Source organism: Stegostoma tigrinum, chromosome 42, assembly GCF_030684315.1.
Source record: "Stegostoma tigrinum isolate sSteTig4 chromosome 42, sSteTig4.hap1, whole genome shotgun sequence".
NCBI lineage: Eukaryota > Metazoa > Chordata > Chondrichthyes > Orectolobiformes > Stegostomatidae > Stegostoma > Stegostoma tigrinum.
The window spans coordinates 14,191,357-14,213,498 of NC_081395.1; positions in this window are offsets into that span (position 1 = coordinate 14,191,357).

The following is a 22,142-nucleotide window of genomic DNA, read 5'->3' on the forward strand; positions in this document are numbered from 1 at the left end:
TGGCGGCCATCAATGAGGGCTTTGGACGTCTTCAGGTACGCTGCTATTTCGTTTCTGCTTCAAACCAGGGCAGGAAGCTTCTTATTTCGAATGGCATGATTTCCCGTTGTTTATAACTGTTTTCAATCCTTTCTCACTCCACTCGTCTGATGAACTGGGCTTACTTTCACATTTTACGAGCTTCTTTGTCTTGAAACGTACGACAGCCAGTCCCTCAATTACAACCATACTGCGCCTGTGCACTGAGAAACGAGTCTCACAAGTCCCCCTAAACAGCGAAGTGTGAAGCTGGATGAACACAGCAGGTCTTGGCCTGCTGTGTTCATCCAGCTTCACACTTTGTTATCTTGGATTCTCCAGCATCTGCAGCCCCATTATCTCTAATCACAAGTCCACCTCCTCTTCACTGACTCCGACTTTCTTGGAGCACCAGGTCTTCCGCTACGTCATTCAACCCCGCACCCTGTTCCTATTGGAGATAATGGGAACTGCAGATGCTGGAGAATTCCAAGATAATAAAATGTGAGGCTGGATGAACACAGCAGGCCAAGCAGCATCTCAGGAGCACAAAAGCTGACGTTTCGGGCCGAGACCCTTCATCAGAGAGGGGGATGGGGAGAGGGAACTGGAATAAATAGGGAGAGAGGGGGAGGCGGACTGAAGATGGAGAGAAAAGAAGATAGGTGGAGAGAGTATAGGTGGAGAGGTAGGGAGGGGATAGGTCAGTCCAGGGAAGACGGACAGGTCAAGGAGGTGGGATGAGGTTAGTAGGTAGATGGGGGTGTGGCTTGGGGTGGGAGGAAGGGATGGGTGAGAGGAAGAACCGGTTAGGGAGGCAGAGACAGGTTGGACTGGTTTTGGGATGCAATGGGTGGGGGGGAAGAGCTGGGCTGGTTGCGTGGTGCAGTGGGGGGAGGGGACGAACTGGGCTGGTTTAGGGTTGCAGTAGGGGAAGGGGAGATTTTGAAACTGGTGAAGTCCACATTGATACCATATGGCTGCAGGGTTCCCAGGCGGAATATGAGTTGCTGTTCCTGCAACCTTCGGGTGGCATCGTTGTGGCAGTGCAGGAGGCCCATGATGGACATGTCATCTAGAGAATGGGAGGGGGAGTGGAAATGGTTTGCGACTGGGAGGTTCAGTTGTTTGTTGTGAACTGAGGGGAGGTGTTCTGCAAAGCGGTCCCCAAGCCTCCGCTTGGTTTCCCCAATGTAGAGGAAGCCGCACCGGGTACAGTGGATGCAGTATACCACATTGGCAGATGTGCAGGTGAACCTCTGCTTAATGTGGAATGTCATCTTGGGGCCTGGGATAGGGGTGAGGGAGGAGGTGTGGGGACAAGTGTAGCATTTCCTGCGCTTGCAGGGGAAGGTGCCGGGTGTGGTGGGGTTGGAGGGCAGTGTGGAGCGAACAAGGGAGTCACGGAGAGAGTGGTCTCTCCGGAAAGCAGACAGGGGTGGGCATGGAAAAATGTCTTGGGTGGTGGGGTCGGATTGTAAATGGCGGAAGTGTCGGAGGATGATGCGTTGTATCCGGAGGTTGGTAGGGTGGTGTGTGAGAACGAGGGGGATTCTCTTAGGGCGGTTGTGGCGGGGTGGGGTGTGAGGGATGTGTTGCGGGAAATACGGGAGACGCGGTCAAGGGCGTTCTCGATCACTGTGGGGGGAAAGTTGCGGTCCTTAAAGAACATGGACATCTGGGATGTACGGGAGTGGAATGTCTTATCGTGGGAGCAGATGCGGCGGAGGCGGAGGAATTGGGAATAGGGGATGGAATTTTTGCAGGAGGGTGGGTGGGAGGAGGTGTATTCTAGGTAGCTGTGGGAGTCGGTGGGCTTGAAATGGACATCAGTTACAAGCTGGTTGCCTGAGATGGAGACTGAGAGGTCCAAGAAGGTGAGGGATGTGCTGGAGATGGCGCAGGTGAACTGAAGGTTGGGGTGGAAGGTGTTGGTGAAGTGGATGAACTGTTCGAGCTCCTCTGGGGAGCCGGCGGCGCCGATACAGTCATCAATGTACCGGAGGAAGAGGTGGGGTTTGGGGCCTGTGTAGGTGCGGAAGAGGGACTGTTCCACGTAACCTACAAAGAGGCAGGCATAGCTGGGGCCCATGCGGGTGCCCATGGCCACCCCCTTAGTCTGTAGGAAGTGGGAGGAGTCAAAAGAGAAGTTGTTGAGTGTGAGGACGAGTTCAGCTAGGCGGATGAGAGTGTCGGTGGAGGGGGACTGGTCGGGCCTCCGGGACAGGAAGAAGCGGAGTGCCTTGAGGCCATTTCCATGCGGAATGCAGGTGTACAGGGACTGGACGTCCATGGTGAATATGAGGTGTTGGGGGCCAGGGAATTGGAAGTCCTGGAGGAGGTGGAGGGCGTGGGTGGTGTCACGGACGTAGGTGGGGACCCCTCACACCCCGCCCCCACAACCGCCCTAAGAGAATCCCCCTCGTTCTCACACACCACCCTACCAACCTCCGGATACAACGCATCATCCTCCGACACTTCCGCCATTTACAATCCGACCCCACCACCCAAGACATTTTTCCATCCCCACCCCTGTCTGCTTTCCGGAGAAACCACTCTCTCCGTGACTCCCTTGTTCGCTCCACACTGCCCTCCAACCCCACCACACCCGGCACCTTCCCCTGCAAGCGCAGGAAATGCTACACTTGTCCCCACACCTCCTCCCTCACCCCTATCCCAGGCCCCAAGATGACATTCCACATTAAGCAGAGGTTCACCTGCACATCTGCCAATGTGGTATACTGCATCCACTGTACCCGGTGCGGCTTCCTCTACATTGGGGAAACCAAGCGGAGGCTTGGGGACTGCTTTGCAGAACACCTCCGCTCAGTTCGCAACAAACAACTGCACCTCCCAGTCGCAAACCATTTCCACTCCCCCTCCCATTCTCTAGATGACATGTCCATCATGGGCCTCCTGCACTGCCACAATGATGCCACCCGAAGGTTGCAGGAACAGCAACTCATATGCCGCCTGGGAACCCTGCAGCCTAATGGTATCAATGTGGACTTCACCAGTTTCAAAATCTCCCCTTCCCCTACTGCAACCCTAAACCAGCCCAGTTCGTCCCCTCCCCCCACTGCACCACGCAACCAGCCCAGCTCTTCCCCGCCCACCCACTGCATCCCAAAACCAGTCCAACCTGTCTCTGAGATAATGGGAACTGCAGATGCTGGAGATTCCAAGATAATAAAATGTGAGGCTGGATGAACACAGCAGGCCAAGCAGCATCTCAGGAGCACAAAAGCTGACGTTTCGGGCCTAGACCCTTCATCAGAGAGCGAAGTGTGAAGTTGGATGAACACAGCAGGTCTTGGCCTGCTGTGTTCATCCAGCTTCACACTTTGTTATCTTGGATTCTCCAGCATCTGCAGCCCCATTCTCTGATGAAGGGTCTAGGCCCGAAACGTCAGCTTTTGTGCTCCTGAGATGCTGCTTGGCCTGCTGTGTTCATCCAGCCTCACATTTTATCAACCTGTCTCTGCCTCCCTAACCGGTTCTTCCTCTCACCCATCCCTTCCTCCCACCCCAAGCCGCACCCCCATCTACCTACTAACCTCATCCCACCTCCTTGACCTGTCCGTCTTCCCTGGACTGACCTATCCCCTCCCTACCTCTCCACCTATACTCTCTCCACCTATCTTCTTTTCTCTCCATCTTTGGTCCGCCTCCCCCCCCCCTCCCTATTTATTCCAGTTCCCTCTCCCCATCCCCCTCTCTGATGAAGGGTCTAGGCCCGAAACGTCAGCTTTTGTGCTCCTGAGATGCTGCTTGGCCTGCTGTGTTCATCCAGCCTCACATTTTATTTCCCTGTTCCTATTGGTCAGGTGCCCCTTTCAATCGTGCAGGCCACATTGTGATCCTGAGCAGGCGCACTGTGGTAAGAAGGTGAGCGCTGGAGCGCAAAGCAAGCTGGGAACGTGATTGCCGGCCCCAAATCCCGCTCTGTGGTTTTTGCTTCCTTCACTGTCTCACGGGGTCATCCATTTAATGCAGAGAGAAAGAATTTAATCTCTCAGAAAGCAGTGAATCAGTAGACTGCGTTACTGCAGAGGACTGTCAAGACTGACTGGTTCACAAAGGCTGGCCGGTTCAATATGAACATCAGAAATAGGAACAGGGTGAGACCATTCAGTCCCTCAAGCCCTCATTCAGTAGGGTCATACTTGATCGTACATTCCAGACGTCTGCTCTTCTGCCCTTTACCCATAACCCTTTATTCCCTGACTGATCAGGAAACTACCTCAACCTAAAATATACATATAGGGGCGGCATGGTGGCTCAGTGGTAAGCACTCACAGCACCAGGGACCCGCATTCAATTCCAGCCTCTGTGGGGACTTTGCATGTTCTCCCCACATGGATTTTCTCCGGGTGCTGCAGTTTCCTCCCACAGTCCAAACATGTGGAGGTCAGAGGGATTGACCATGCTAAATTGCCCGTCATATTCAGGGATTGTGTGTGTTTTAGGGGGATGGGTCTGGGAGGGATGCTGCAAGGGTCAGTGTGGACTTGTTGGGGCAAAGGGCCTGTTTCCACACTGTAGGGATTCTATAAGCACTGTGCCCCCGCAGTTCTCCGTGGATTTCCAATGACATTAAATTCAATTCTCGGAATACTGATATTCTATCCTCTGGCTGAGACTCTCCCATGAAGGGAAACATTCTTTCACCATTTAGCCTGTTAAGAGTCTTATGTGTTTCAATGCGATTGCCATTCAAGGCTGAGAAACACATTTTTAAGCAGTTGAATAAAGGCAAAATTCTGGGCAGCCTCTAAATCTAAAACAAACTTACAGCACAGTCACAACTCAGCAGGCCTGGAAGTATCTATGAGGAGGAAAGCAGCTGACACTTCGAAACTTGTGCAACTTCTTCAGAACTAATCAATATATAAATCAAATTTTATGGGAAACAGAAATGACAGTGGAGCTGAGGTTTATCAGATCAATTCTGTCCTCCTTAGATAGGAGTCAAATTGATGGGCTGAATGGCCTCTTTGTGCTCCCACATCTCACTCTGTCTCCCTCTCTCTCTCTGGTCGCTCAGTCTGCACATGCTCCAGCAATAGTTTAGCACTGTGCTTGCCTGCACAATGGTTCTATCACCCACACTTCACTTACTCTGGCAACAGCAGTGTGAGCATTGGGACTGTGGTCATAGTCAAGAGGTTAAGGTGATGGAATTGAAATGATCCTCACAGAAATTCTTACCTTTCAGACTTTTTCATGACTTTAAATACATGACTGTGGATTTATCAGTGGCAGAGAATACAAATCTTGCATTTTACTTCTGTGCATCTGTCACATCACAAAATTTGGAATCATAATCGGTGGAATCTTTTGCCATGGTAGCTTCATCCGTGTGCTCTGAGATGCTGTGTTACATTTCTACTTTCCATGATGATTAGCGTTTAAGTTCCATAGTAGCCATATTTCCTGTTAGTTCACCTTCAGATATGTCAGAAAATATATTTGGAGACATAAGTGACAGTTTAGATTTAAAGCAGGAGCTGTGTAATGTTTTACTGTGACAGGAAAAGTGAGGAACAGCAATGAAAATATCAATATAAATGAGAGAGACAGTGGCATGGGCACTGAAAAGAATAGATCTTCTTGGACCACTCCATATGATTGTTAACATTGATTGGCGGGCAGGGGGATTGATATCTCAGCACAACAGAAGTTGCTCTGGAGCAATGATGTGTTTCAGAACAGTACTTGTTGATGTAATCTAATGACAGCATTTGACAAAATACAGAATCACTTGGGTGAAAATATTACCTCTCCCACATTTAGTCCGGGAAATGTTAAGTTTCAGTCTGTTGACCAGCTGTCCTGGCTATTCTCAAACTGAGTTACTGAGAGGAGAAAGGCTGAACACTTCGGCCAGTGAAGTCACTGCCCTTCTTAACTAGATCAGTTTCCAGCCTGAGCCCACACTGGGAGTTCCAGTCCTCCCGGAAGTTGGGTTCTGTTCAAGCTGAAAAATCTGCTGTAAGGATTGATTTTATTTTTAAATTGTTGGTTGATGAGAAAAGAAGTTTACATTTACAGGGTGCCATGCAACAGTTCAGGCCATCTGAAAGCAATTCACTGTCTGTGAGGCACTTTTTGAATTACAAACTCTCGACGAGATTTGGAAGTCAAGTCTAACACAGTGATATCCTGCAGACGATAACAAGATGACCAGAGTCAGCGAAAAAATGAGTGAGATTCTGAATGAGTCAGAGAAAATGAGTGAGATTCTTAATGAGTACTTTGTGTCGGTATTCACCGAGGAGAGGGACATGACGGATGTTGATGTTACGAATAATTGTTTGATTAATCTAGGTCAACCCAGCATAAGGAGGAGGCAAGTGTTGGGTTTTCTAAAAAGGCATTAGGTTGGACAAGTCCCCAGGTCCGAATAGTATCTATCCCAGGTTCTGAGCGAAGTGAGAGAGGAAATAGCTGGGGCCTTAACAGATATCTTTGCAGAATCCTTGAGAACAGGTGAGGTTCTGGAGGACTGGAAAATTGCTAATGTTGTCCCCTTGTTTGCATATTAAAGAAGTTAGCCACCTACTGTTCCACCTCCATAATGTCCCTTCAGTCCACTGGTTCTAACCAATTGCAGAATCATCATAACCAATTATACATTACCAATATCCACACTACGCACACTCCACTGAAGACCTTGATGTACATGTTCCATTTAAAGTCTCGGTCTGTGCCTGCGCAAAATCCACCTATCACTAGTGTGCAGCATTTTCTGTTCAGTCCTTTGAAAGAAACAAAAGCAATGAATGACTTCAAGAAAGATTGAGATATAGCACTTAAGGCTGAAGCAATTAAAGGATTTGGGGTAAAGCAGGAACAGTCTCTGTTGGGTGTTCAGCCAGGTTCACAATAATGGGCATATTAGGTCCAAAGGGCCATTCAGCACACTCCTGCTCCTATCTTATTTGTTCCAATGTTTAAAACATTGGAATATTAACTAGTGTTGAAAATGATTAAATCCTTTCGTACAGTCTTTTGAGAGTGATAGCTTTGCAATATCAGTACATTTTATGAACAATGTATTAATTTCCATATTCAAATGTTGACTAATCTTTTCACAGTTGGATTCTACATGCTTCCAACTCAGAGGATATCAAAAATCTTTCTGTTCATGAATTCCATGTGCTTTCTACTCTTCAATTTAAGAAACTGAATTAATTAACTGTTGATTTATCAAAAACCCATCTGGTTCACTAATGTCCTTTAGGGAAGGAAACCAACCGTCCATACCAGGTCTGCCTACATGTGCTTGAGTCTTAAATGCTCTTTGTAACAACTGTTAAATGTCTGAAAGAAAATGAAACCTAATGGACCACCTGACATTGACGTATGCAATTGAAACAACAATGGCAAAAATGGTCTACCAGTTCTAACTGTGCAAAGTCCTCCTGACTAGCATCTGATCTGATCTATTTTATCCGAGGAGTTCCTGTGAAGTCAGGAAGGGAATTACGGGGCCACTTGCAGAAATACTTGTATCATTTATAAATACGGGTGAGGTGCCAAGTGACTGGAGATTAGCTAATGTTGTGCCTTTGTTTAAGTAGGGATGTAAGGAGAAGCCTGGGAAATATGGACCTGCAAGTCTGACTTCACAGGCGGGTAAATTTTTGGAGGTGATTTGCAAAGGTAGGATTTATATGCATTTGGAGAGTCAAGGAATAATTAGTAATTGTCAGCATAGTTTTGTGTGAGGGAACTCATGTCCCACAAACTTGATTGAGTTTTTTCAGGATGTAACCAAGAAGAATGATGACGGCAGAGCAAGTAGCCATAGTTTACTTGGACTTTAGGAAAGTCTTTGACAAGGTTCTGCATGGTAGACTGATTAGTAAAGTTAGATCACATGCAATTAGGTTGAGCTGGCTACTTGGATACATACAGCAGGAAACAGAGAGTGATGGTAGAGGGTCGTTTTTTGGACTGGAGGCCTGTGACAAGTGATGTTCCACAGGAAGTGGTGTTAGGTCGACATTTGTCTGTCATTCATATAAATGATTTAGATGAGAATATAGAAAGCATAGCTCACAAGTTTGTGGATGTCACCAAGGTTGGCACTATAGGTGACTGTGAAGAAGGTTATCTAAGATTATGAAGAGACCTTGATCAATTTGAGTCAATTGCCTGATTATTGGAAGCTGGAGTTCAATTTGGATAAATGCAAACGATACAATTAAATGTAGTGCCTTGGGTTGTGTTATAGAAGAGAGAGACCTAGGGGTTGGAATACATAATTCTTTGAAGTTTGTATCACATAAAAGTAGGGTGGTTTAAAAGGGTGTTTACCACGCTTGCTTGCATTGCACAGAACTTTGTGTATAGGAGTTGGGCCATTATGTTCAGGTTGTACAGGACATTAGTGAATCCACTTCTCAGTACTGCATCCAGTTCTGGTCTCCCTGTTATAGGAAGGACGTTATTAAGCTGGAGTTGGTTCATAAGATATTTACCAGGAAGTTGCAGGCAATAGACCGTTTTAGTTACAAGGAGGGGTTGGATAGACTGAGATATTTTTCATTGCAGCATAGGAGGTTGAGAGATGACCTTACAGAGGTTTATAAAATGATAAGAGGTATAGAAAAGATAAATAGCAGTTGGCTTTTTCCTGGGTTTGGAGATTTCAAGGCGAGGAGGGCATATGTTCAAGGTGGAGGAGAAAGATTTGAAAGAGCTGTGAGGGACAATTTGTTTCATATAGAGAATTGTTCGAATGTGGAATGAATTTCCAGAGGAAGTGATGGATGTGGGGACAGTTACAAGTTTAAAAATCATTTAGATAAGTACATAAATGAGGAATGTTTGTCAGGATAAGGGCCAGGCACAGGCAGGAGAGACTAGTTTAAATTGGGATTATGATGTTCACGGACTGGTTAGATTGAGTGGTCTTTTTCCATGCTGTAGGACTCCATTTGACAGCTAGTGCTAAAATTGAGTGCGTTCTCTCACAGACTGGTCGATTAAAAAGCCTGACACAGAATCACACTTTAAAGAACATGTCTCACGTGCTGCCATCACTATTCCTCGATATGTTGTGTCCCACTGACAGGAGAGACCCAGCAGATGTTCTGGCATATTGGTTCAGGAAACAGTCTGCCACAGATGAATTTGGGCATGGTAGCACTGAAAAGAATGACCACTGCACAATCCTTATGGAAATAAAGTTCTGCCTTCACTTCGATAATATATCATGTGCTATATGACACTATCTCTGTGCTGAATGAGATATTTATTTAAATAGATCTAGCAATCCAAGATTGAATTTTCACAAGGCACTGTAGTCATCAGTGGTCAAATTGTATTTGAACATAATCTGCAATGTATTGGCCTCCTATATACTGTACTTTACCAATGCTGTCATGCCAGAGTTCAATCTTGGTTCAACGAAGAGTGCAGGAGAGCATGCCAGGAACAGGACCATGCACACCTAAAAATGCTGTGTCAACCAACTGAAGCTACAAAACAAGATTATGTGTGTGCTAAATGGCTTAACCAGCAATTAACAGACAGATTTAAATGAATCTATGTCTGAAGGACTAAATCTCAGCTCTGCAGTCCCACCCCATCCAGTCGTGAATGATTGTAAATAATGAAACAACTCACTAGTTGAGGAGGTTGCAAAAGTACCTTAACGATGGGAGACCCAAGCACATGCAAAGTGGGAAGTGCTGAGTCGATGATCCAAATTGGCCTCCTCCAGACGTTCCTGCCATCACTGATGCCAATTTGCAGCCTATTTTGTTCACTCCAAGTGATTTCAGCAAACAGCTGGAGGCCCTGGATACTGCAAGGGCTGCAGGTCCTGACAAAATTCTAGTGATTGAATTAGTATCACTTTAAAGCACTGTAGAAACCTCTTCCATCTGTTTGCTGAGAATTGACAATGCGTATGATGCAGACATTTGGCTGGGTTAAGTTTGTCCTGACTTTAGTTACAGAACACAACTGTGCAATTGTCCATATTGTCAAGTATGTATTATGGCTGTAGCAGTACTCAAACAGCTGAATTAACGGCACACTGGTTTTGGGTACGTCCTTTCAGTATTATTGCCACAATGTTGTGAGGGGATTTGTTTTGTGAGGGGAATTATGCCACAATGGGTTCCTTCCCATCACTTACTCCTTTGCAACTTTATCACAACTGCCAAGACGAAAATATTTTCAATGTTGGTTTCAATTTCGCCAGGGTCTCACTATTCCTCATCTTTGTTACATTCTCAGGAAACAGCGACCTCTGAGATGGCTGAGATAACAAAGTGTGAAGCCGGATGAACACAGCAGGCCAAGCAGCATCTCAGGAGCACAAAAGCTGTCGTTTCGGGCCTTGACCCTTCATCAGAGAGGGGGATGGGGAGCGGGTTCTGAAATAAATAGGGAGAGATGGGGAGGCAGACCGAAGATGGATAGAGAAGAAAGGTGGAGAGGAGAGTATAGGTGGTGAGATGGGGAAGGGATAGGTCAGTCCGGGGAGGATGGACAGATCAAGGAGGTGGGATGAGGTTGGTAGGTGGGAAATGGAGGTGCGGTGTGAGGTGGGAGGAGGGGATAGGTGAGAGGAAGAACAGGTTAGGGAGGTGGGGACGAGCTGGTCTGGTTTTGTGATGCAGTGGGGGACCTCCCACCTCAAGCCACACTGAAGTAACAACAGTTCTCTGGGAAAGTGGATAAATTACTAGGGTAGATGGATTTTTCCCATGTTATTAAAGGAAGCTAGGAATGAAATAATGGTTGTGCTGTGATTCATTTTCTAATCCTTCCCACATATCAACGAGGTAGTCAAGGATTGAAGATCTGTGAACACTATAACTTGCAAGATAATACACTGTGAAGCTGGATGAACATAGCCGGCCAGGCAGCAGCAGAGGAACAGGAAAGCTGATATTTTGGGTCGGACACTTCTTCAGAAATAGAAGAGGGGTAAAGGAGAGCTTAAATAAATAGAGAGAGGAGGGCTAGGGTTGGGGAGGATAGGTGGGATGGTGATAGGTGAGTGCGAGTAGACAGTGGTGGGGATTGATCGGTGAGGTTGGAGAAGCGGATAGGTGAGAGAGAAGTCAGACAGGTTGTGTTAGGTCAAGGAGGCTGGGATGAGAGGGCGGGTGGTAATGGTATGAGGTCAGCAGTGGGGAGATGTTCACATGAGTAAAGTCCACATTAAGAATAGTCTTACTGTCTCTGTGTGAGTTATAACTTGTATGTTTTTTTTTAAGTGCCTGATTTAAGCCTGATGTTATAGGAGGGAAGGTCTGAAATCCATGGTCTGAAATTTTTTGGGATCAATTCTGAAAGGAGAATCTGACACTTGGGGTTTTCAAGTCCAGTGAGAATTCATAGTGATGTGGGCATCAGAGGAGGTGAGATGGCATTGAAGAGTGGCAACTTTTGCTCCAGTGGCAATTCCTGATGAAGGGGACTCATGCCTGGCCAACATGGCAGAGCACTTAACAAGAAGGACTGTGAAGGTAAATACTTGTTCTTTATTTCTTTTTTCTCTGCCTTTGTATTCTATGTTTTTGGGGTTTTTTTGTGTTTTAAAATGGCATCAGAGAGAGGCAGCACTAGACAACACTTTCCTCTGTATATTGTAATAACGTACACATGACAATAACTAAGTCAAATCAACAAAGGTTAAGCTTTACTAAACGCCTTTTTGTGGACATAAAATGTAGATTTGTGAGAATAATGCAGTGGATGTTGTCGACATGAATTTTAGTAAGACATTTGACAAGCTTCTATGTGATAGCCGAGCCCAAGAAATAGAACTTCAAGAGACATAGAAGAATGTTGTGAGTTCGATCCAAAACCGTTTCAGTGACTGGGAACTAAAGGTAAGACTTGATGGAAGATTGTGTGAATGAAAAACGGTTTGCAGTGGTGATCCATGCGCTGTTTTGGGTTCCTTTGTGTTTGTTGTACATATTAATGATTCAGGTGTAAATGTTGAAGGGTGATTTGCAGATGACATAAATATTGGAGATGTATTCCAGATTGAAGGTGATGGCTGTCGAATGAAGAATGATGTCAATTGTTTAGTTGTGTGGGCAGAAAAATGGCAAATGGTGCTCAATTTGGACAAGTGTGCATTTAAGCATTTGGGGAGAGCAAGCAAAGTTCGGAACATACATTGAGCTATTGAAAGTGGAAGAGAAAGTAAGAGGTCTTGACAATTACTGGCTTGTAATAAAAGAACAATACAATCAAGTGTAGGTAAGTCCGTAGCTGACAATTTTGTACAATTCCAATCACTAAATTACAGAAGAGACATAACTGTTTGAGAGAGAGTACAGAGATTTGCATGAACGAAGAATGCAGCTTTAAGGAAAGATTGGGGAAGCTAGGCTTGCTTTCCTTCGAACAGAGGAGATTGAGGGTTAACTTATTTAAGGTGCAACAAATTATGATGAACACAGGTAAAGTACTAAAGCAGAGTACTAATTTATCATACAACATATAGTTAAGATGCTTGGTAAAGGTATTAATGGAAGTATGAGAAAAAAGTGTTTTTACCTAAAGGACAGTGGACATTTGGAATTTACTTTCTGGTGGAAGTAGACAAGCTCAATAGTATCCTGCAAGGCTACTGGTCAGGTACTTCAAAGTGAAATTAGAGTTGGTTGGTACCTTTTCTTGCTTGAGAGGCATTTTGGGCTAAAAGGTCAGAAAGAAATGCAAGTATGCAAAACAAAAAGAGATAAAGAAAGAGACTAAGAAAGAGCAAGTGAAGGGAAGAGAGTGTGAAGGGAAGAAAGAAGGAAGGGAGGACGCCATTCATTTGTAGAATGTGCTTAATGATCTTAGAAAGTCCAATCTTGTGTTAGAAACCATAAATTATCTTTGTCTATTGCATGAACCATGGTAGTAATTATGTGCAGAGACAAGATTCACAAATATGATTAGCTGAATAAGCAAAACATGGTTTGAGTGGTTTTCAATGAGGTATAAACATTGGACCTGATAACTGCAGAGAATTTTTCCTTCTTTTTTAAATAGTCATCGTGGGATGCTTCACATTCCAGGTTGTGGTTTGGCATGTCGACAAGGAAGCAGTGAATCGGATAGTTCAGCATTCTTTCAATATTAAGAACAGTGGGCTGTTGCTACTAGATTGCAAGATATCCGTCTCTGAAACGCAGAAATTTGGCTCTATATTGTGAGAAATAGAGTGCTGCACACCAAATGGTGCTAATTGAAGCTAAATAACTGGAGGGCACTTTACTGCATTTTCCTGTTTAAAACAACGATGAAAATAGCAAAGAGGATAAATTACGATCTGCTTAAACTCCTCTCGAAATTTCTTCTGGGTCACCGCATAGATGAAAACGTTGTTACAGGAACTAAGTATTTGTAGCATATTGGTCGTCTCTTGAAGGATATACTGTGGATTATTGAAATCCAGGCTGTTAAAATAACCCACACCAGTAATTCGCACATAAAGAAACTGTATGATGTGAGTGACCCACAGTAGGAGGAAGCTGAGTGAGACAGTGAACAGCAGGACAATGGATCTCCTGCGGTTGGCCATCTCTGCATCTCCTCGATCCTTTGTGCTCCGGAGTCTCCTACGGGCCCTGCTAGCAACTAAGATATTTCTTACTGTCAAGGTATTGAGCAGCAGAATGAGGAGGAATGGGAGAAAAGGAGTTAATATGTGGTCCAGTGAATCGAAGGCCTGCCAAGCAGACACTGTGTAATAGAAGGACTTGATAATGCAGAACCAGGGCAATCCACCCACAAAGTACAAGGGCTCAAAGATGAAGTAAAAAGGAGCATTTTTTGCAAAACTCAGGAAACAGACAATTCCTATGACCAGAGATGCAGATTTCTCCGTGCAATATCTGGTTTTCAGGCTCTGGCAGGAGATAGCAACAAATCGGTCAAAGGTGAAAGCTACTGTCAGCCAGACTGAACAGTCTCGAGTGGCAAAGATCAGCATAGTCGTGAGCTTGCACCCTGTGGTGATGGACAAGACACTGTCAGGAAAGTAGATTCGGCCAATCCGATTGAGGATGCACCCATTGATGATGACAAGGAAATCGGTCACTGCTATCGCCACCAGGTAGAAGGAGATGCACCGAGAAAGACCGCATCGTCGCCGGCAGAGGATTAAGATTGCCACCAAGTTTGCTGTGAGAAATGAAAACAGAAATACTATGGGAACATAGGAAAGAGCTTGAGTATGCTCCTTGGCCATCAAGGCTGATCTAGAGCATAGTTTTTCTACCTGAAAAAAATTTCTGCACTATCTACCTATCACTAGACATTTTTTACATCTCAATCTTTCAAGCTTGCCTTGGATATACTGTAGAGTGCTTCAGACTCCATAACCAAGGTTGAATTTTTTTGCTGTGCTCTCATTGAGGGAAGACTGAAATAATATTCTCAAAGTCAACGTTGCTTGCCATGGACAGCAAGGCAGAAAGTGGAGGCTGTGACTAATCAGATGGTTCTCTCAAAAAGACATTGTCATCAGAGTGGAAGAAATGTGCTGTGACACTATTATTTGAGCCCAAATGCAAGACACATCCATCCTGAAAGGAAGCACAATCAGATTGGTGGGGCATGTAAGTTTAAGAAGAAGGAAAGAAGGCTAATTAACAGTTAGTGTGGGGGCACAGACTCCGAAGCTCTGGGCCATTAACCCTTGCTATGTTTACTGAATACAGCGAATGCAGACAGAAAGATTGGCCTTGATTCTCCCTGAGCAGCTGCACAGGCAGTGTACCGGTTGTTCAGGGATGGCGATGGTAGTTGGGGAAGGGGTGCGGGCAGGATCTGTAGGAGTGAGATGGTAGCGGGAGAAGGGGGGAGTGACATCCCAATGTGGTCCCTTCCCTTCTTCCTCAGGAATTCCATTAGCCCGCCAACTTCCCATAATCTGTGTTTACCACCACTCAAATCAGAACTCACCTTGATCTAAACCAACCAAAAACCACCAGCACCAAACACTCACCCACATCAATGACACTCCCACAATTCCACCTGATCACATGAAAAATAGAGATGAACAAATCATGCTGACTTTGCAAGAGATAGTCACTTCCAGAAATGGTTAGAAAACATAACATTGCCTGAAGAATGTTCAAAACATATCAGCCCAAGCAAAATAACGGATTAACAATTATTGATTTGAAATCTCTCATTTAAATATTTCTATAAGTGAACACAAATCCATATTAATAATCAGAGATGGAATTTTTGCAGGAGGGTGGGTGGGAGGAGGTGTATTCTAGGTAGCTGTGGGAGTCGGTGGGCTTGAAATGGACATCAGTTACAAGCTGGTTGCCTGAGATGGAGACTTATTCCATCCCCTATTCCCAATTCCTCCGCCGCATCTGCTCCCACGATAAGACATTCCACTCCCGCACATCCCAGATGTCCAAGTTCTTTAAGGACCGCAACTTTCCCCCCACAGTGATCGAGAACGCCCTTGACCGCATCTCCCGTATTTCCCGCAACACATCCCTCACACCCCGCCCCCGCCACAACTGCCCTAAGAGGATCCCCTCGTTCTCACACACCACCCTACCAACCTCCGGATACAACGCATCATCCTCCGACACTTTCGCCATTTACAATCCGACCCCACCACCCAAGACATTTTTCCATCCCCACACCTGTCTGCTTTCCGGAGAGACCACTCTCTCCATGACTCCCTTGTTCGCTCCACACTACCCTCCAACCCCACCACACCCGGCACCTTCCCCTGCAACCGCAGGAAATGCCACACTTGCCCCCACACCTCCTCCCTCACCCCTATCCCAGGCCCCAAGATGACATTCCACATTAAGCAGAGGTTCACCTGCACATCTGCCAATGTGGTATACTGCATCCATTGTACCCGGTGCGGCTACCTCTACATTGGGGAAACCAAGCGGAGGCTTGGAGACCGCTTTGCAGAACACCTCCGCTCAGTTCGCAACAAACAACTGCACCTCCCAGTCGCAAACCATTTCCACTCCCCCTCCCATTCTCTAGATGACATGTCCATCATGGGCCTCCTGCACTGCCACAATGATGCCACCCGAAGGTTGCAGGAACAGCAACTCATATTCCGCCTGGGAACCCTGCAGCCTAATGGTATCAATGTGGACTTCACCAGTTTCAAAATCTCCCCTTCCCCTACTGCATCCCTAAACCAGCCCAGTTTGTCCCCTCCCCCCACTGCACCACACAACCAGCCCAGCTCTTCCCCCCCACCCACTGCATCCCAAAACCAGTCCAACCTGTCTCTGCCTCCCTAACCGGTTCTTCCTCTCACCCATCCCTTCCTCCCACCCCAAGCCGCACCCCCATCTACCTACTAACCTCATCCCACCTCCTTGACCTGTCCGTCTTCCCTGGACTGACCTATCCCCTCCTTACCTCCCCACCTATACTCTCTCCACCTATCTTCTTTACTCTCCATCTTCGGTCCGCCTCCCCCTCTCTCCCTATTTATTCCAGTTCCCTCACCCCATCCCCCTCTCTGATGAAGGGTCTCGGCCCGAAACGTCAGCTTTTGTGCTCCTGAGATGCTGCTTGGCCTGCTGTGTTCATCCAGCCTCACATTTTATTATCCATATTAATAATCAATGGCCACCAGTGGGAACTGGCTGAAGTTTAACTCCAGAAGTTGCATTGTAGAGAGATGCACTCAATCAATGAATCGTATATCAAAATATATTTACGATGATGATTGCACCGCGACAATTTATTTTCCAAATCCATGGTAAGAAAATGCAATGCTGCATTTTCCATCAAGGATACATCATTCAACTTCATAATACTAAACACATTCAAATGTGTTTTACTAGACAATGATAAAAACAGAATTCTAACAGATTAATATTTGTTCAATGCCACACATTATAAGTCATTAAATTAGCAGCATTTGTATGAATTTGCAGTGTTACCTGTAAATACACTTCAATGCAAGTAATGCATTCTCCTTCACTAAAACACAGCATTGTTTAATTCACCTATGTACACAAGAATCCATTTGAATTTTCTTACATTCAGACAATGGTTCATATTAGAAAAGTATGAAACTGATCCTGAAGGGTAAGTGACAAAATATCTGGAAATTTAAAAAAAAATTATCAGGATCAATTGCTTACCAGGAGCACCAATTGCAGCAAGAATGGGATAGGCAATGGCAAAAAATGGACCTTTTGCAGGCGCGTGCATGCCTTTCACAAACTAAAGGAATTAACAAAGCTGTAGATATTAGCTCTATGGCACATTTAAATCTTCCCCCATTTATTCTGACTGAGATTCTCCAGAGGGTTAATTAAGATACAAGATGCACAGCAGCTACAGTTCAGTGAGCAAGCAGATGAACTCACTGTTTCATACCATTGTAACATTGGAAAGGGGAATGGCTCCATGTTAATTTTGGGCCAAGATTTGTTTCAAATTATGTGTTTTCTCCACAAATCATGACCTTGCATGTCTTTCGGTAGAGCATCTGATGGGGAATTCTAATTTGAGATCCTATCTGTAATGTAAGACAAATTTCAATGCATATTACCATCTCTCAGATAACAAGGTGTGGAGCTGGATGACCACAGCAGACCAAGCAGCATCTTAGGAGCAGGAAAGCAATTGTACTCGAAATATAAAATGTCAGATTGGTGCATGTGTTGCCTTTATTGGTAATTACATTGAAGTATAATCCTGTAATGTTACTGAAATATTTCAGAAGCTTGACAGCTAAATTACTCGACATCACTATGATAGTTAACACAGCAAGCTTTCCAAAGTGGAAACCATCCGATGCTCATTTTGATCATGTGGAAACTACAGAAACAGTTGTTTGTCCTAATGAATGAAAAATCCAGAAAAGGGCTGTTTGGCTTCAGCATTTGTCATTTAGTAATTGTTAGCCAATAAATCAACATAATGTAAACTTCATCAGGTGAAATTTGGTTTAGAAATTTAGCAGCAAGTGCAGAATTCGCAGACAGGGGGCAATGCAATGTAGAATGATTTACGTTTGAGTGAAGGAACTGCTGTGCGAGAGCCAATTGTAATATGGGCAGTGACAGGCATATGCTGATATTGTATGAGACATGTGACACTACAAGAACAATGTAGACAGCACTTAGAGCACAGACATAATCAAACACATAAAATAATAGGTCGTCCTACAGGAACATCCATTTGGCCTGAGTGCAATGATATCTGACACGGTGCCTCGTGTAATATAAAGAGAAACAAAGACATGTCAAGTAATTGCAGGGCATGAAATAAATCAGCTCAGTCTTAACAGTATCAGGATGAATGCAATGTGGATTGATACAGTGTCCAGTGCAGAATTAAATTAGCAGGGGCTCGAACAACAGAAACAGAGTCAAGATCTATTTTGATGTAAATCGGTACAGGATCGAGTGTAATATAAACAAAATGTGTATAATAAACAAAAAGTGAAATAAAGGTGGAAATGTCAAATAAAATAAACCAATGACGCGGTCTGGTGTTACATGGGACACAAAAGCTGACAGGAAGGTAGGTCGTTTTTTTAGGTTATAAAATCTCACCTCGTGCAGCAGGTAGTAATATATTTGGGCGGTTGTTTTACCCAAAACACTACTACGGTGTGTCACCCACCCATCCTCCTCCTCGAACAAAAAAAAATCTGAGCGCTGATTTGGTCGGGCTACTTTTTAAATTACTTTTCAATAGTCTGTGTGTGAATTTAGAACAGAGGAATGAGTGCCAGGGCAGTTGCATGCACCTTCTGCAGAGTTTGGGAGGTAAGGGTCACTACTAGTGACCCCACTGACTTCATCTGAGGGAAATGCACTGAACTCCAGCTCCTCGGAAACCACGTTAGGGAACTGAAGCTGGAGCTGGATGAACTTCAGAGCATTTCAGAGGCTGAGGGGGTAATTGAGAGGAGTTACAGGGAGGAAGTCACACCTCAGGTACAGAAAAAGGTAGATGAGTTCCAGTCAGGGGATGGAAAGGGAACAGGCAGACAGTGAAGGGATCCCCTGTGGCCATTCCCCTCAATAACAAGTATGCCATTTTGGATACTGTTGGGGGGGATGACTTGCCAGGGGTAAACCATGGGGTACAGGTCTCTGGCACAGAGTCTGTCCCTGTTGCTCAGAAGGAAAGGGGGGAGAGGAGGAGAGCATTAGTCATTAGGGACTTGAAAGTTAGGCAGACATATAGAGATTCTGTGGGATGAGACAGACTCGTGGTTGGTGTGTTGCCTCCCAGATGCCAGGGCTCATGATGTCTCGGATCATGTTTTCAGCATCCGTAAGGGGGAGGGGGAGCAGCCCTAAGTCGTATTCCACATAGGCACCAACGACATAGGTAGGAAAAGGGATGGGGATGTGAGGCAGAAATTCAGGGAGCAAAGGTGTAAGCTTCAAGATAGAACAGACGATATCTCTGGTTTGTTACCCGTGCCACGTGCTCGCAAGGTGATAAATAGGGAGCGAGAGCAGTTGAACACGTGGCTGCAGAGATGGTGCAGCAGGGAGGGATTCAGATACCTGGATAATTGGGGGTCATTCTGGGGTAGGTGGGTCCTCTACAAAAGGGATGGTCTACACCTGAACCAGAGAGGTACCAATATGCTGGGTTGGGTGGGCCAGAATTTGCTATTGCTCTTCGGGTGAGTTTAAACTTATTTAGCGGGGGTATTGGAACCTGAATTGTAGCTCCAGTGTCCAGTCATGTTGAGAGTAGTGAAGTCATAAATAAGGTTTCAAGGTCACTGGAGTGTACCGGCAGGCAGGAAGGTGGTTTGAAGTGTGTCTACTTCAACACCAGGTGCATCCAGAATAAGGTGGGTGAACTTGCAGAATGTATCAGTACCTGTGACTTTAACGTTGTGGCCATCTCGGAGACATGGATAGAGCAGGGACAGGAATGGTTGTTGCAGGTTCCAGGGTTTAGATGTTTCAGTAAGATCAGGGAAGATGGTGAAAGAGGGGGAGGTGTGGCATTATTAGTCAAGGACAGTGTTACGGTGGCAGAAAGGATGTTTGATGAGGACTCGTCTACTGAGGTTGAAGGAACTGAGGCTAGAAATAGTAAAGGTGATGTCACCCTGTTGGAAGTTTTCTATAGGCCTCCGTGAAGTTCCAGAGATGCAGAGGAAAAGATCATCAGGATGATTCTGGATCGGACGGCGAAGTTAACAGGGTCGTTGTGATGGGGGCTTTAACTTTCCAAATATTGACTGGAAACGCCATAGGCTGATGATGCTAGATGGGTCAGTTTTTGTCCAATGTGTGCAGGAGGGTTTCCTGACACAGTATGTAGACAGGCCAACAAGAGGCGAGGCCACATTGGATTTGGTACTGGGTAATGAACCAGGCCAGGTGTTAGATTTGGAGGTAGGTGTGCACTTTGGTGATAGTGACCATAGTTAGGTTACGTTTTTTTGAGCGATGGAAAGGGATGGGTTTATATTGCACGGCAAGAGCGAGAGCTGGGAGAAAAGGCAATTATGAGGCAATTAGGCAAGATTTAGGATGCATAGGATGGAGAAGGAAACTGCAGGGGTTGGGCACAATTAAAATATGGAGCTTGTTCAAGGAATACCTCATGTGTGTCCTTGATAAAGAATATATCTGTTGTTCAGGGTGGAAGTGGTCAAGCAGGGGAACCATGGTTTATGAAAGAATTTGAAACTCTTGTCAACAGGAAGAGGGAGGCTTATGTAAAGATGAGGCATGAAGGCTCAGTTAGAGCGCTTGAGAGTTACAAGTTAGCCAGGAAGGACCAAATGAGAGAACTAAGAAGAGCCAGGAGGGGACATGAGAAGTCTTTGGCAGGTTGGATAAAGTAAAGCCCAAAAGTTTTCTATCGGTGTGTCAGGAACAAAACAATGACTAGAGTGAGATTAGGGCCAGTCACGGACAGGAGTGGGAAGTTGTGCATGGAGTCCGAAGAGATAGGAAAGGCGCTAAGTGAATATTTTTCGTCAGTATTCACACAGGAAAGAGACAATGTTATCAAGGAGAATACTGAGACACAGGCTATTAGACTAGATGGGATTGGGGTTCACAAGGGGAGGTGTTAGCAATTCTGGATGGTGTGAAAATAGATAAGTCCTCTGGGCCAGATGGGATGTAACCTAAGATTGTCTGGGAAGCTAGGGAGGAGATTACAGAACCTTTGGGTTTGACGTTTATGTTGTCATTATCTTCAGGAATAGTGCCAGAAGACTAGAGGAGAGCAAATGTTGACCCCTTGTTCAAGAAGGAGAGGAGGGACAATCCTGGTAATTACAGACGAGTGAGCCTTATTTCAGTTGTGGATAAAGTGTTGGAAAGGATTATAAGAGATAGGATTTATAATCATCTAGAAAGGAATAATTTGATTAGGGATAGTCAACACGGTTTTGTGAAGGGTAGGTCGTGCCTCACAAACCTTATTGAGTTCTTTGAGAAGGTGACTAAACAGGTGTACGAGGGTAAAGAGATTGATGTGGTGTTTATGGATTTTAGTAAAGCATTTGATAAGGTTCCCCATGGTAGGTTATTGCAGATAATACAGAGGCATGGGATTGAGGGTGATTTAGCGGTTTGAATCAAAAATTGGCTAGTTGGAAGAAGACAGAGGGTGGTGGTTGATGGGAAATGTTCATCCTGGTGTACCGCAAGGATCTGTTTTGTAGAAAATTATCGTGAACTAGCCAGTCCCTTACAAAATCTTATCAAAGGAGGGCAAGCTAGATCAGGTAATATTGAATGGGAACCTGAGCAAGAGGTAGACTTTGTCAAAATCAAACAGACACTGGCCTCTGAAAAGAGCTTCCTGACCTGAAAAAAACTTTGTCACCTCTTTTGCAGCGAAGCAAAAGCAAATCAATCTGCAGTAGTGAAAAATTTCAAAACACAATTAATTGAAATTAACTTCACTTTCGCCACCTCAACAAATAATGGCAACTGGATTCCATGCAAGATTTTGTTTCACAAAAGCAGTGAAATGAAAATTTCGAGGTAACACGGTGTGAGGCTGGATGAACACAGCAGGCCAAGCAGCATCTGAGGAGCAGGAAAGCTTGACATTTCGGTTCGGGACCCTTCTTCAGGAAAGGCTCTGAAGGAGGGTCCCGAACCGAAATGTCAAGCTTTCCTGCT